General features: G+C 38.8%; 1 protein-coding gene across 1 annotated transcript in view; it reads left to right on the top strand.

Moving 5' to 3' along the window:
* BACH2 (BTB domain and CNC homolog 2) overlaps window positions 1-17,088 on the top strand; it is a 355,628-nt gene that overhangs the window by 93,099 nt on the left and 245,441 nt on the right. The window contains exon 2 of the mRNA XM_047858295.1: window positions 2,011-2,123. The gene's annotated coding sequence lies outside the window, so the exon portion shown is untranslated. The remainder of the gene's footprint in view (window positions 1-2,010; window positions 2,124-17,088) is intronic.

Here is a 17,088-nt window from a genome sequence, read left to right as displayed (position 1 = left end):
TCTCAAAAATAAGTAAACATTAAAAAAAATAAAAATAAATTTATTAGTATCTGCTTCTGGAAACTCAAAGAGTAAAAGTTATATGCATAATTTTCTTTCAGTCATTATAAGATTGGTTAGAATTAGATACTGAATTTTCTTGACTTTGAGGCATCAATTACCCAGGCGTCAGGTACATACAGGGGTGTTTGGATGTCTTTAGGCTATAAAGTCAGAATTGCAGGGTCTCTCCATGTTGTACATCATTGTTAAAATATGTTATTGCTATGACTGAATGTGGTATTTTCTTTGGAATCCCTATGTCTCAAACAGTCAAGGAGTGATTTGTAATTTCCTCTCCCTATCTTCTGATTTGTAAAGGAATCTAATAATATCATGTTCACAGAATAGTAATGTGTGTGGAGTAGGAGTTTATCTTTTGAAAATACAGATTACAAAGCCATTTTCTTAATGGTGAAAGATGTTCACTTAGGAAATATAGCCTTGGACTTCTCTGTGTCCTCGATTCAGCAGACACACCAGGGCCTCATGTCATTCCCCAATAGACAAAGGCTGAGTGCTAAGAACTGAAGGTGATTATGATTAGTGGGATTATGACTTCTGTTTCTTTTCCTATTGAACACTTTCTATATTGTTACTGTATTATTATTAAAAATTGGGGTCACCTGGGTGCCTCAGTGGTTTGAGCCTCCTACTTTTGATTTCACTTCAGGTCATGATCTCATGGTTTGTGAGTTCGAGCCCTGTATCTGGCTCTGTGCTGACAGTGCAGAGTCTGCTTGGGATTCTGTCTCTCTCCCTCTCTCTCTGCCCCTCCTCTGCTTGCTCTCTCTCTCTCTCTCTCTCTCTCTCTCTCAAAATAAAGAAATAAACCTAAAAAATTAAAAAATAAAAATCAAATGTATTTTAAAGCCCTGCAGTTGCCTTTAAACCTGTAATTCTAGTCTTTATGGAAAGTTTCAGATACATAAACACTTCCCAGATGCAGCCAGGAAAAACAACACAGAAATAAGGTGATTACAAGGAACCTTACAATGTTTGTTCTCCTATCAAATTCACCCATAAACATCTTTCAAAGAAAAGGCTACAGGTCTAATTAAGGGGTTGAAGATATGTTCTTTCTTATTTTTCCTTAATATTTGATAAAGTAAGAACCCTGGAGCAGTACAATAACTGTTTTACTCTAAAATGTAATTCAAGTGAATCAAAAAACCTCCCTAAAGAACCAATAGCATGGATAAAAACAGGGACCCTTATTCCATTTGAGGGGATGTTAAATCATCTGGTTCATTTGGCCCATGGGAAACTGACCTCCTGGATTCCCTTATGGTAGGGGCTCTGTGGAAGGTCCTATCTATTAAGCCCTGACCGTAGTACAACCAGTCTTCAGCAAATGCTTGTCTGTTCCTTTATTCCTTGTAGGCAGCAGGGAAGGCATTGAGGTCTGGCAGAAAGTAAGTGCTGCTTACATGCTAGATCCTTTCTCCTCCCAAGGAAGCACATGCCTGAGCTAGAAACTCTTAAATAACTGACCTCTCTGGCTTATTGATCACTATATCCTCAGTACCCTGCACCTAGTAAGTACTGAGAAAATAGTAGTTGAATGAATGTTCTTGTTTCTGTGTATCTGCAGTTACTCTGAGCATATAATACCCAGCTTTTCCTTGGCCACTGGCACGTCCAATATCTGTGACCTTAAGACTTTTGATTTGATTCTCTAGAATCTAGAATTTGATTCTCTGACCTGTGCTGTCCAATATGGTAGTCACTAACCACATGTAGCTATTTACATTTAAATTTAATTAAACTCCCATAAAATTTAAAATTCAGCCCTTGGCTGCACTAGCCACACTTTAAATGCTCACTAGCCACATGTGGCTAGTGGTTACCATAGTGGTACCACAGTACAGGCATGGAGCATTGCCATCATGGCAGAAAGTTCCACTGGACACAGAACTGCTCTGTGTCTTCCTGAGAGCCAGCTGATGGATTTCCTCTTTGTGTTTGCAGTGCAGCTGTCTGCTTCGGGAAGTGAGGTCTACAGCAACGAGGAGAATCTTCCAGAGCTGCCTCGCACTGTGACATGTCTGAGCCCTTGCTCCAGTCCCTGCAACATGAACAAGGTAAGAGATATTTTTGGGAATCAGCCTTTGTGTCTTCTTTACAGTACCCTGATTTTTCTGGGTATGTAATGTCTTCCCATGGTGTGAGGAGGTTGCTTCTCCTGCCACAGATATTCCAGAGGTTGGAGATTTGTGTGATCCCAGCAAGTGGTGTTTATAGGCAGGGTCACAGGAGGTGGTGGCCATGCTGTGGTTGTATAGTCTTACGGATATGTCACTGTGTTTGTCAGAGGCTTCTGGTTGACTGAAATATTGGTTGCTAATATAACTGCCTTGGCATGAATGTTGGAAGATTGAGGCTCTGGAGCCAGACTACCTGGGTTTAAATATCAGCCCTTCCAGATACTAGCTTTGATGGTCTTGGACAAGGGGCTTAATTTCTCTGTGCCTCAATTTCCCCATCTGCCCATCTGTAAAATGCTGATGATAATAGTACCTACCTTGTAGGGTTGTCAGAAGGATGAAATGAATTAATATGTGCACCATATTAACTTAATATAGTACCTATCTACATTATAGCATTTGACAAATATTTACTGTTGTTGTTTTTGATGTTGGGGACACTGTTGTCCCTTAGACATTTCTGCAAGAGAGTCTTAGGTGTATCTACAACATTTCCATTTATTCCTTGTTTGACTCGGCAAGTAGCAAGTGATTACCAGATGGGCCCTGAGGGATGAACAATGAATGGGGCTTGGGTTTTGCCTGTGGCGGGTGACAGGCTTGGGGGGAGTGTGGCTAGTGGTTTTAATTAAATATGTACCAGAAACTCTGGAAGCACAGAAGAAACATCCAACCTTGGGAGATATGGAAGGGACAGCATAGAGGAGGTGACATTTTGAGTCAGATCCTGATTGATAAATGGTCATTTCTTAGACAAAGAAGTAGGGCAGGGCATTCCAGGTAAAGGAAACAGGCTATGTTTAGGCACAGAAGCATATGAGAAAGTCTGGTGTGTTTAGAGAACAAAGAGCTTGGTACAGCAGGATTTCTCCTCAACACTGTTAACCTCAACACTGTTAACATTTGGACTGGGTAATTCTTTATAGTGAGAGGCTGTCTTCCACATTGAAGGATATTCAGTAGCATTCCCTTTCTCCCACTTGAGTTGTGACAACCAAAAAAACCCCACACATTGGCATTGGCCAGTGTCCATCCCTTGGGGGGACACAAATACCCCTGGTTGAGAATCACTGCAGTGGTGGAAGATGGTAGGTATGAGTCCAGAGAAGGAGGTTAAGTGTCCAATTCTGAGAGCCACTGAAGGATCCAAAACAAGGGAGAGACATTTCCAGAGGTCTACAAGAAGAGGTTAATTTATCACATTAGCTATGGGTTGTGATGCAGTTGGACAGCGCTTTTAGACAGTGGCCTTCAAAAGGTATTATGGAGAAAGCCCATTTTATTTGTTGAGATTCTTTTACTAAGAACCCTTTTCAGCGGTAATTTTTCTCATGGCCATTTGTTTAGTCTTCTCAGGGTGGCTGCATAACCCTACTAGAAGAGACCAGAAAATAATAAGCAATTGTTTTTCAGGGATTTTCATTTGGCTGAGTTAAGCCTAAGAGAAGGAAACCTTCCACCCACCACCCACCACCCCCGACCCCCCGCCCCCATTGGCTTAAATACTTACCTTTAAGCAGTTTTTGAGAAGAGAGCTCTTGGAACACTGGAAAGTAGCAGGTATTCCACCCCAAGGTCATGACTGGAGCATGGGGAAGAGAGGGGATTCATCACTGTGGTCTTTGCAAACCTTGGCTTCTATTAGTTAGAGTTCGGTGTACTGAAATGCTAAGACAACTCTTGGGAAATCTCTGATTGGCAGGCACAGCTTGCTATGATGGCCCTGCCCTGAGTTTCTCCAGAGCAGTTCAAGGCCTGATGTCATGGTTTGGCTCTTGATACACAGCTGGGAACCAGACTCCTCAGACATTTCAAGTGTCTCAGTAGGTGTGTCTGTTGTTTTGGGAAGTTATGTTCCGTCTAAGTGGCCCAATGAATGCTTTATTTTATGTTATTTTAATTTAAAGTAGTGATTAAGCATGATGTGTAACCTTCATAGGTCAGCATTTTTCTTATGGGTTTCTTGGCATAAGACAAAGAATAGATTACCCTCTGGGGAGGAAATAGATCTTCTCAGTGTAAGTAAAACCAGACAATCATCTCATCAATTAGGATATGTAAGTTAGAATGCTGGAAATATTTTTGTGGGTGTGATTGATTTTCTAGGTAGATTTGTTCCTAGAAAGTTGGAGACATTTTAATTGTGCACTTTCCACTTACTTGGACATACACTCTAATAACTCTTTTTCCTTCCCAAACCCCTGCTAGCTTACGGGACACTTTAACTGGGGAGGTGTCAGGATGCAGCATGACAGAATATTCTAGGGTCCAGTGTAATTGCTGTGAAGTGACAGGGCAGTTCTGATCACAGTGAGGCATTGACATCTATCTCTCTTTGGGGTTATTTAGAGATGATCTCTCTAGAAAACAACAGGAATTGCCCCCATGGCCATTGGTCAAATGAATTAACCCTTTGTCTGCCTAATATAATCAGGCTAACCTGATAGTGAACTGCTGTCCACCAGGTAGGGCCATCATTACTCATGTTCTTGAACTTCTATGTGTAGCAGAGTCTGGGGACACACCAGGAAGGGGTACACTTCCAGCCCTCAGACAGCTAGCACTGGTGCATCCTAATAAGATTAATACAGAGTGGATAGTGGATACCCCCACATTTATTCACCTTTTTAATGTTATAAACAGGCATTAATAGTTGTACATTTTGGGCTTCATGTTCTAGCCTAACATGTTAGAGGAATTATGGGTGCACAAGTTTTCCCAGGCCACTCACTCTCCCTAGCTCTCATCCAATCTTGAAGACCCATCTTTCCAAGTTCCATATTCTCCATAGATCTTTTTGTAAGAGCTGACTTTCCAATCTTTATATTGACCCAAAACTTTGTAATAAGGATTTAACTTTAAGTTTTGTCAGAAGTTTCTATCCTCTCTACTTTCTCAGGCATTCCCTAGTTGATATGTATAAATACAGCTTTTATAATACAAATGTTTGCTAGTAAGAAGGACTATGTTATTTACATATTATCATGCTGTAAAGAAAGAATTTTAGGGTGTTACTTAAAAAATGATAGCCAAATGGGAGGCAAGTTAGACAGGATGGGATTTTGTAGAGGCAAATTGGGCAGAATGATGTACATTGAGTACATACCACTATCTTAGTTCCCAAAACCACACTAACAGGAAACAGTGTTCTGCTCTTGAAAGATATCTCTTTCTAGCAGCAACCTTGGAATTACAATTTTAAACTCTTTCCCTCATGGTCGTCATTTTCATGAAGGCTTATCACATGCTGTTGTCTGCCTTGAATTTATGAGGACACTCCATCTGATTGAAAATTAATCGATTTTTCCGTTATTATACAGAATGCCCCCCCCACACACACACACATACAGTGAAAATGAATCTTCTTGAGAACTGTTTCTTCCTTCTTATGTTCAAATAAAGCCAGATCTGATTGCTATTGCTTGGACAAATGCCATAGCATCAAATGAAGTTGAGTAGTATCTCTTATCTCTCTTGGTGGGTGGATGCTATTGTTTTGCTTAATATCTACCCAACAGAATTTTTTCTCTGAATATTTTACTGTGCCAAGTTTGAGGCAGTTTCACCTTTACACTCAGATCAATATCTCTACAGTCAACTAAAGAGTAAAAATGAAATTGAGTTTCTGCCTTCGTTTAAAGTTTTTCTTTCTTGGCACCTCCTTAATATGAAGCAGTGAAATTCAGAACTCATCACTCCTGGCTCTCCACCTGGCATACACATGACTCTTGATTAAACATCAGCTCCCCCAACACACCCTTACGGTGTGTATTATGTACCACGCACTGTGCTTGTGAGACATCAGTGAACAAAACAAAGGTCTTTGCCATCCAGAGCTTCTGTTCTGCCCAAAATAAGGAGAGTCATCTTACTTCGGAGGTTTTAACGTTTCAACACACACCTAACATTAAAACTTTTTCCATTTTAAACTTCTTTCACTTGAGCAAGTTGACAGAGCTACTGGATGTGATACAAGGAATTGGTGACTAATAAACATAGAAGAATTTCTCTTCCCCTCTCTAGGACACTCTTGGTGGTATCACCAAATGGCCCATCTATATCGAGTGTATCTCCACCCTTGTTTTTCTGCAGGCAATGGCCAAGTCCCCTTTGTGGAAGACTTTGAAGAAATATTGCACACGTCTGAAACTAGGGACAGGGAAGAAAATGCAAATAAAAATTAAGTCATTCCTCCCTGGAATAAAGGCCTTATTAATTTCTAGTGGTAAAAATTATAAAGGAAGAGAATGTATTTGACTATAGCCTCAAAATTTCTTTCCACCACAAGGCATTCTGAATTACCCTAAAGACAAAAGACATGCCAGAGCAATCTTTACAACATGTACGACACAGAGTTAAATTAGCTAATTTAGTAAGAGTTCTTACAAATTAGTTAAGATAAAGATGAGTGCTCTGATAGAAAAGGGGCAAAGAACAGAAAGATAAAAACCAGTAAATGAAAAAATACAATCAAAAAATAACATAAGAAAATGCTCAACCTCAAAAGTTATCAAAGAAATGCAAACTAAAGCAATGAAGTAGCATTTTCTACCTACACATTGATGAGGATTTGTAAAATGTACTCGGTGAAAGTAGGAATGAGACTCTCGGGCTCTCCCAGACGCAGTGAAAGAACATATTTCTCAAGGGAATTTAGACAATGTGTATCAAAGCCTCAAAAATATACACACCTTCGGCTTAGAAATTCCATTTCTATAACAGTTACCCAAAGACCATTGCCATGGATGTGTGCAAAATTTGAGCTAAGATATTCATCACATATTATGATAATAGTAATTATAAAAGTAACAACTGTGGTACAGCCATACAATAAAAATACCAGGGAGGGATGAAGGAATATTTAATGACATAAAAACATGTTTTAAATAAATTGTGGAGAAGGCAGGTTATATAACAATATGTATAGTTTTATTATTATTTCATTATTTATTTATGTTTATTTACTTTTGAGAGAGAGAGAGAGAAAGAGAGCAGGGGAGGGGCAGAGAGAGAGAGGGACAGAGAGAGAATCCCGAGCAGGCTCTGCCCTGTCAGCACAGAGCTTGATGAAGAGCTTGAACTCACAAACCATGAGATCATGACCTGAGCCAAAACTGAGAGTCAGATGCTTAACCAACTGAGCCACCCAGGCACCCCTCATTATTTCATTTTTAAAAAACATACATGTCTGCCCACAGAAAAGAAAGTTGCAGATACATCATAATATTAAGAGCATTATCTTCTTTTTGCTTGTATGTTCTAAATTTCTTTTGCAATGTACTTTCTTTCATACTAAAAATAATATATAAAAAGACATTAAGTTATATTTAAGATATGAACTTCACTATATTAAAAAAAATTTGATGTTTATTTATGTTTGAGAGAGAGAAAGAGAGAGAGTGAGTATGGGGGAGGGGCACAGAGGAAACACAGAATCCAAAGCAGGTTCCAGGCTCTGAGCCCTCAGCACAGAGCCCAACGTGGGGCTTGAACTCATGGACTGTGAGATCATGACCTGAGCCGAAGTCAAATGCTCAGTTGACTGAACCACCCCAGGTGCCTCAAACTTCATTATATTTTTAAATATTCATGATAAAAAGGCCAAAAGGATATTGCCCAGAAAGTTGGCAATGGTTTTCTCAGAGGGTGGGTACATGGTATGTATTTGTTTTTATTTTTAAAAATATTTTTCTGTATTTTCAACTTTCCCACCATAAGTAGTTGTATATATGATTGTAAGTCAGGAAAAAAAGCAAGGATTTTAAAGGAAATACCACTTTAGTTGTTTTGCATTTGAGGTATGAATGGATGAAGGTATTTAGTGACAGATGAAAAGAGAAAAAGAGAGAGCCCTTGGGAAAAACAGAGGTTTGAACTTGGGAATGATTCTGTTTGACGTATTACCAGAAAGGAGGTTTTTAATGTGCTAATGGTTTGGGGGCAATAGTAAAAAGAGAAATGCTCTAGAAAAAGATATTGTCCTTTGATTCAGTGACTCAAAACTTTTAAATGGCATTACATCATCTTACTCATTATGCGTCATTTCTTCATCCAGCTCTTCAAAAGACTTTGCTGATGTATACAAGTTTAGACCAGTGGTTCTCAAACTATGGTTTGGGAACGCCTGGGGAGCCCATTCACAGGCCACCTGCAAGGTCAAAACTACTTTCATAATAATATTAAGACTTTTTTTTTTTTTTTTGGCCTTTCCACTCTCTTGAGTATACATTCAGTACAGTTTCTCAAGAGGCTACATGGCATGCAATGACATTTATCCCCGTGGTGGCTGTTGAGATGTATGCTTATGTTTTCATGTTCCAAATATCACAGTTTTAATTTTTAATAAGGTGAACATTGATAGAAATAACTGACATAAACAGAAGTTCCTTAAAGTCTGCAGTAATTTTTAAGCATGTCCTGAGATAGGAGTTTGAGACCCAGTAAGCTAGACTGTGCCTATGTCCTGTATTTGGCAGTTTTTGTTCTTTTTTCAAAATATTTTTTATTTATTTTTTGGGAGAGCGCAATTGAGGGAAGGGCAGAGAGAGGGGGACAGAGGATCTGAAGCAGGCTCTGTGCTGGCAGGCTGCCAGCAGCAGGACCAATGTGGGGCTCAAACTCACAAACCATGAGATCATGACCTGAGCCAAAGTTGGATGCTCAACTGACTGAGCCACTCAGGTGCCCCTTGGTAGTTCTTATTCTAAGAAACTGGACCCTGGACTGTGAGCAGTAAGTGCCCTGGACATTATAGCACATCTGTTCTCACCTTCTACATCTTTAAGGAGAAAATGTCCTTAGTCCTTATTTAAAAAAAAAAAAAAAGGCTTTATAGAGTTGATGAGGCTAAATGGAACATTGTTGGCATAAGGCCAGTGTAGCACCTGTGTTACATGTAAGTCAAATTCTGCTAAATGTAGGGTGTATAGAAATGATGAAATTGGACCTCTGTTCTCTTTCATGTGCATCACACTGGCAGATTCAGTGAATTCTTAGGAAGAAAACAGGAATATAATTCCCTTCTTAGAGGTATGGGAGTGCAAACTTCAATATAATGTAGTGGATAGTCGATTGGATATGAAGTAGGAAGTAAGACAAATGTAAAAGAATTAACTGAATATGCTTATGCTTATTTGTTGCTAAAATATTTGCATGTGTATTGTTTGTTTGTGCATGTAAATACAGATAAAACATACATGCTATTTGAGAAATGCTTCCTGTTACACGTAGAATGATCTCTGGATACAGTCATTTCCACCATGGAAGCAACACTGACGTTTTTATGTCAGTACCAAGGCCTCGCCTCCTTTCTCCTTAACAGAAGCACATTTCAGTTGGTCTCCTAGGTGTGCAGCCCCACCTCTGAATTTCAGAGGAGCTCATGGTGGAACAGCGTTCGTGGCCCATTCTCTGAGAAGCAGTCTTCATGGTCCAGGGTATACATTGGGAATCTGAACTTTTCTGTCCAGAGAATTTGAGCACCAGATGAATAATGCTCTGGTGCCTCTGGAAGTCAGCGCCAGCCCTAAGGCCACGCTCACCCACCGCAGGATTCACGTGGATATGACAGTACCTTGACTTGAGGGTGGAGGTGTCAGTGGCCTGACTTAACAGCTCCCAGTCATGTCAGAAAAGATGAAGGAGCATCTGAACAGGTAGGAGGCAAATTAAGGCTTTGGAGTGGAAAGGCTGGACTTCTGGTTTAAGATCATAATGGCCCCACAGCAGGAGAAGAGATATGTTTTGACATGACTGTAATATAATTTCAAATCTGAGAGGACTAGTTTTGAACCATGATAAGCCCATTGAAATGTAGCCATAGTTACTGACCATAAAATAGGTTTCACCTGAAGGAAAGAGGATATTCAATTTCACCTTTTCTTCAGTGGCACTTTACACACATTGTGATCGTTGGTTTTGGGATCTTGTTCATCCCTATTTCTTGAAGATTTAAGGAATAGCGCCTAGGATTTTCTTGAGTATTACAAGTTTTTGCACTCTTAATTGACGAACTGCTCCATGCCAGCCTTCATGTGGAGTTTTAATTAAATGTTGACAGAACTGGTGGGTTCTTGTTCTGCATCACCATAGTGAACTAAGCCCACACAAGCTCACAGCATAATTAGACAGGTCCTTTGGACATGTGATGTGTGCTGGGACCTCTCTTTTTGATGCTGTTGGTGGCCAGGTTCCTGTAACAAAGAGGCCAGTGAATTCTGACCTTTGTGAATCTGTCTTCCAAGTCCTCAACCCTGCCCTTTTTCTCTCAATTAGTAGGTCTTAATGGATACAATTAAGTTACATCCTATTTAGTTAATTGGTGATTGAAACCATAACTATTTAGGTACTTAATCTGTGGCTTGTCCATCCTTAGAATATTAACAAGCAAGTTGAGTTGCCTGATGCTGCGAACATCTCATCTCAAACAATGGTATTGCTGTGTATAAGGCGAAATGCATAACTGAGAGGTTACTTCCAACCCAGCTTATTAATTTCAGTACCTAATACTTCAAATTGTCCTTTTTTCCCTCTCTGTTTTTTTTTTTTTTTGTCATACAGTGGTCTTACAGCACGTAGCTCTTTGCTCATATTCTTTCCAATTCCCTTTTTTGTCTTTTGTCTCTATAACATAAGCCTGACATTTTTTTCTATAAGATGTTTCCAGAGAACATTGTGCTTTTGAATGTATGTGCACCATTGGCTTCATTCTTAAAAACCACATAATGGGTGATAAAATTAATAAATGTGCTAGAGAAGGAGAGATGCCTGTTTAGAGTATATAAAACTACATTATTTTGCAGACATTCCTCAGTTAGTGTTCAGAAGACATACTTCTAGTCTCTCATAAATGGCAATGTTTAGGTTTTAATGAAAAAAATTAGATTTTACTAATCACAGCTTGCTTATATGTTCTTCTAGGTTATTTATTTGATTGTCCTTTTTTTATGGAATAGTTTTGTAACTTCTTACCACCCTCAGATTTTCACAAAATGGCATTATCCTGAGAGGCTAGTCTCCATTAGATATAAATATAAGCACTTGATTAAGATACCCAGCCCTAGCCAAAGAGATAAAGTGTCATCACATGTCACAGTGATCAAGGAGCACCTGTTAATTAGGACAATAGAATCACTGCAATGAGTTTTGCAGGAAAACAAAGGTTGGTTGAAGTTAGCAATATCTGCGTCTTTTGTTTTTTCTGAAATCCATAAACAATTTGTTGTGATAGCTCTAGGCTGGGATTATGGCATTTTGGATGGGGTCTGATTATAGCTAAAAATAGACGTGTGTATTGAAGATCAGAAGAGGAATATTAACAATTGAAATTTTGTGAAAGACGGATGCTGGTTCATTGTAATAATTTCCCCAAAGGCACATTAGTAATGCTGCTAAATACAGACTTTAATAGACTTTAATAGTGTGTACTTTAGAGGCCTGATACACAAAGGAATAATGTATAAAACATTCATTATGGAAAATTGCTACCTTTTTTATTTAATAAGAAATCTGTTGAAACAAAACTATTGCACTGCCTGTGGCATTATGTTCCTGGGTATTAGCAGACTGAAGAATAATTGCTACCATCTTTTTTACATTTTTTTTTACCTATTCTAATCAAGTTGCAATTATATTTACTTATTTGTTCCATGAATGAAAATGGGGATTAAAAAAAAAAGTATTTGCATTGGATGGACGCTTGTTCAAATTGTGGCTCAACCTCCCATTACCTGTGTAATCTTGGGCACGTACTTTACCATCAAATTCCATTTCTTCTCTTGCACACTGGGGATTGCTCTACTTACCTTGGAAGGTCATGGTCAGAGAAGTTAAATGTTGACGTGGTGGAGGCTCCATATAATAGGCATTCAATAAATGGCTTCCTATTATGATTACTTTCTACATCTATTTCTCTTTACATTGCTTGTTTCTATGGATGATAGTTGTTGGGGAGGGGAGAGCAGGAACGGGGCAAGAGTAAGAAAAAGCAATTAAAAAGAAGCCTCGGTAAGCAGCTCCGTCGCCAAGCCTTGCATTGGATTTCAATTTGATTTTAATGTGCTGCTGCTGAGAGCCATGCTGTTGAAAAAGAGAGGAGAGTAAGAAGCAGATGCTCCGGGAAGAACAGTGGGGCATTTATCTCTTTTAATGAGATAACATCATTAGAGTGACAAAGTGCAGTGAATCGATACTCGAAATGGACTGGTGCTATCTTCCCAAAGTGTGCCAATTGTTATACTTCACAGCCTTAGAATCTGCTGAATCACGAATTCTGTCTTCTCTGTTATTGGAGCCACCGACTTTGATCTCACAGAATGGATCCACACCTTAGGGAATCTCCACAAGAGCAGGAACACGGACTAATGGGATAAATGAGAAAAACCCAGGGTGATTTATAAGTTGCCCTGTAATCAGCGAACCTCAGAGAAAAGGAGGTTGGGCTTCTTTTTTTCCCTTTGGCTTTAAATGGCCGTGCATCCTAACTCTTGTCCCCTCCGCCCGCTCTCCTTGCTCTCCGTCTGCTTCTTGGTGTAGTGTCAGAAACACTAATCATGTCAGACTGTGACACTGACAGCCCTGACATTCACAACAAAGAGACAAGAAGGAGAGAGAGAAAGAGAGACCTCGGAGGGGGAAGGTGAGGAAAAGCAGCAGGGGAAGTAGTTTTTCTTGCACATAAAATCCATAGCTGCAAAACCACCAGTGTTCTGGATATATCACATCCAAGGAAAATTAAAGAAGGAGCGAGGTGAATTCTGATGGAGATAAAATTAGGCTGGGAAGATTTTGTGCTACTATATTTTCCCTCTTAGATTTCAGTGTGTAGCCTACATTATAGTTGGCTGTGGCTATGATTTCTTCTCACCAAGAAAAAAAAAAGCTATTAAAATATTCCTTTCCCTTTGCCTACCCCAGTTTTTCTCTTTGAAACAAAGCAAAGTTAAGCACAGATCTTAGCAGGAAATGTATGCTCTCTAAGGTTTTCCATTGACCAGATTCCCATGGTTTAATCTGAACAATAGCTGCTTCAGGAAAGAAGTCATTTGTGAGAGATGTTTTCTGACCATGACAAAGCGGACTCGGGGACTGTTTAGTGTCATCCCCCCACTGCCTTACCTTGGCCTCCCCAGCACCTGTCAGCTGCAGGAAATGCTTACGTTACTGGGCAATTTGGAGGGGGCTGACTATGGCCAGGCCTTCCAAACACCCCTGAGGTTTCTCTCTCCCTCAGGCACTTTTTTCCATTTGGAGTTATTCTGGTGAATGGTCACAGGTCTCTGTCTTGGATCAGTCATGACCTGGAAACCTGCTGCCACAGCTCACATGTGTTTTGAATCCAGATGCTGTGATCTAAATTGAGCTCTGAGCTCAGGCTGAATCATCCTAGCTTTCTGTAAACACAAGAATCCAGCTGCCAGCTCAGCTTTTGAGGCATTTTGAATTAAAACTCTGTCTTAGGTAAGATATCCTTTTACTTTTTCATCACACAAGAAAAAAAAAACATAATCAAAAAATGGAAAATGATGTACTTTGCCATGTTAGTTACCTTATCATAAAGGAAATACAATTTTTGTCTGTATTTGAGGACAAAGGGTCTTGGTTACATAGTGACTTCTCTTCAGATTGATTACAAATAATATTAATTGAAAACTGTGGAAAAAACTGAGCCCTCATTCTTGTCCTTGGTTCCCAAGTAAAACTCTGTACACTTGGGCCACTTGGAAGAAATGCCCCTCTGAATTTATTAAAAAAAAAATTAAGTGAATTATAACATCATTTACACTATGTATAGCAACCTTGACATTGTGATTTATTTAAAATTCTTGAGGCAATTCTACTTCTACTGGCAGAGGAGAGTACATTTGTACCCTGGGGAGGATTTGGGGAAATTACCCCAAAATATCTTCCTGTAAACTCACAATTTTTTTGAAGTTCCTTTTTATCCTAAAAATTTACATGGATTTTATATTCTCTGTGATATGTCCATGGTGGGTTTTTTTTTTCATGTAAAATAACTTTAAAAATTACTTGCAAGTTAAATTACTTAGTTAAATATTATATCAGGTAATTTAGATGTTATAATGAATAAGCCCTCAAAATTCATGGTTTGACACCATGAAAGTTTGCTTTCTTACTAAAGTATCAATCCAGTGTAGGTCCTTATGGTCAGTGCATTGCTTTTATTCAGCAATTATTCAGGAATCCTGAACTCAGACTCCTTCCATCCTCCAGCCTTACCATCTGTATTAGGTTTCTAGAATGCTGTATCTGGGTGCCTTAGATAACAGAAATTTATTGTCTCGCAGTTCTGGAGGCTAGAAGTCCAAGATCGAAGTTGAGGACTGGTTCTTTCTGAGGGCTGAGAGGGAAGGATCTATTCCAGGCCTCTTTCCCTGGCTTGCAGATGGCTGTCTTCTCCCTGTGTCCCTTTGTACCATCTTCCCTCTATTCCTGCCGTGTCCAAATTTCCCCTTTTTATAAGGACACCAGTCATATTGAATTAGGGCTCACCCTATTCCAGTATGACCTCATCTTAACTACTTACACCTATAATGATCCTATTTTTGAATAAGGGCACTTTCTGGTGGTTAGGACTTCAACATATGAATGTGAGGTGGAGGGCACAATTCAACCCATAATGTCATCTATGGAGGCTTTTGATTGTCTGCATCTGGCTGGTGGAAGAGAAAGCACAAAGAAGGAACATTCACTTTTTAATCGCCATAGCCTTGAAGCAACTTGGTGCTTTTCTCTTCATATTCCGTTGGTGAGAACGAGTCACATGACCCCACCTGAATGCAGGGGGCTTGGGGTCTGTGGCTGAGTAGTGACTGGGCTAAGTGGCTCCAGGCACAGGTGTGTGCACATGAGCCATCCCATCATTCTAGGAAAAGATGTCGTCTGTGTCCCATTTCTTCCAGTGCTCTTGAGCATGGCCATCATAGGGCACTGAAAGAGGTTTCAAGAGTATCCAGGTTTGAAAATTCCATTCTGCCATGGCTATGAATGCTTTTCAATTAGTGGTCCAAATAAATGAGTGCCTAAGGCTTACTGTTTTGTTTTCATAAGAATCTAATATATTCTTCAGTGAATTTTATTTACAGTATTAATGGGCACCTTCTTTTCCTTATGAAACTAGTGAAATCCAAATTAATGAGGTTTTACTCTCAGCCAAAAAATTTAACTTGTGGTTAGAATGATTTCCTACATTACAGTAACTTTTTTTTTTTGTTACATGTTCTATTATTACTGAAAAATGATATGCATCCAAGAAGGGGAAAAAAGGATATTGTGAGTGCAGAGGACAGTTATATAACCTGCTGTACCAATCTCAAATGGCTAGACTTTAGTATTTAATTATAAAAGTCTTGTCTCTCCTATCAGGTTAGTCATTATTTCAAAAGTTGAACGTGGGTTTTATAAGTGACTAAGTAATTGCTTTGTATGTTCCTTTTCAATTACAGTAAGAAGTCATGAATTCTCTACATTTAGAACTGCTAAAAATTATTTAGATTTGCCTGTTGAATAGGTTTCTTCTAAAAAAGGACTCAGGAAAAAAATTTCCACTGTAAATTTTTGGCTTCTCAAAGTAATTTGTAAGAAATTTCCCACGAAAAAGATACTGATAGCAATTTGAAAAGGATAAGTAGAATGCAGTCTGAAAACTTGGTAGGTAGTGTGAAAACACATTAAAACCGCTGAAGCATAATATTTAATGTAGGCTTTTAGTCATGAAGTTCCATGTCAAGAAACCATTCTTTTACTGTTTTATTGTTCTGGTACTTTAAAACACTGATGTTATCTAAAGACTTAAATAAACCCAAAAGTGGTACCATAGATTTCCTTTTGGTCAAAAAACATGACCGTGGTACTTTAGTAAAGGTAATCACTTGAATGACGACCTTTTAATTTTTAGTGGTAATGCTTTTTAATATGCCAAAATAAACTAAAACAAGTATCGGAGTCATTTTAAGAATGAATTAAATCCTCACTCATTTAGACATTGTAAATTCAGATTTTGGAGAAGGGTCTAGGATGAAGTGTATCCTTTGTAGATTTTTGACAACTAATCATTATTTTAATTTGTTATAATAGACTATATTATTACTAATTTTCACAGCCAATTTGTAAAACTTGATATTATTCCCACTTTGCAGATGGAGGAACTCAGGTGTTTAAGTAACGAGACCAATATTACACGTCTAGATATAGAAGATCCAGTTTCTGAATTCAGATCTTACTGACTCCAAAACACAGGCACATTTTCATTCTGTCACATAGCCTTGTAGGAGAATATTTGTTGAATTGAATTTGAACAATATTAGATGAATTTGCTAAGCTAAAAGTAAAATGCAACATCCCAGAATGAATGTTTTAGTTTTGGAAAAAAAGCCACTTGCATGTGAACAAACTAATGTAGTAGCTAGAAATTAGCTCCATCTAATCATTAAAGCAGGTCTCTAGAACTTGCTAGCACTTTAGTTAGTAGACTACCGACTTCCTAAATAAATGAGCAGTCTATATATGATTCAGAATACTTCTTAAACATCCATTATGTGACTAACAGAGTTCTTTAGAACTCAAGTTAGGTTCCTGAAAACTAGTTTCTAATTCATGCTCTCACAGTTGCTCCCTCTCTGAATGTGCCACGTTATGCAGGTTTTATTGATTTGCGGAGGCAAACACAGAAAAAGGCAGCCTTGAACCAAGGGTGGGCCTGGCCTGAGGGCAAGATAAAGAAAAGCTGCCTATTTTCTAGTGACAAGCTCAGCTAGAACCCTAAGATAAAAGAAAGGTGTATTCCTCTGAAAACATTTCACCTTTTCACCTTTCCTAGCAACAT

This window comes from Prionailurus viverrinus, chromosome B2, assembly GCF_022837055.1.
Source record: "Prionailurus viverrinus isolate Anna chromosome B2, UM_Priviv_1.0, whole genome shotgun sequence".
Classification (NCBI taxonomy): Eukaryota; Metazoa; Chordata; class Mammalia; order Carnivora; family Felidae; genus Prionailurus; species Prionailurus viverrinus.
The sequence above is the reverse complement of the archived record's forward strand: the minus strand, read 5'-3'. Positions and strand labels throughout refer to the sequence as shown.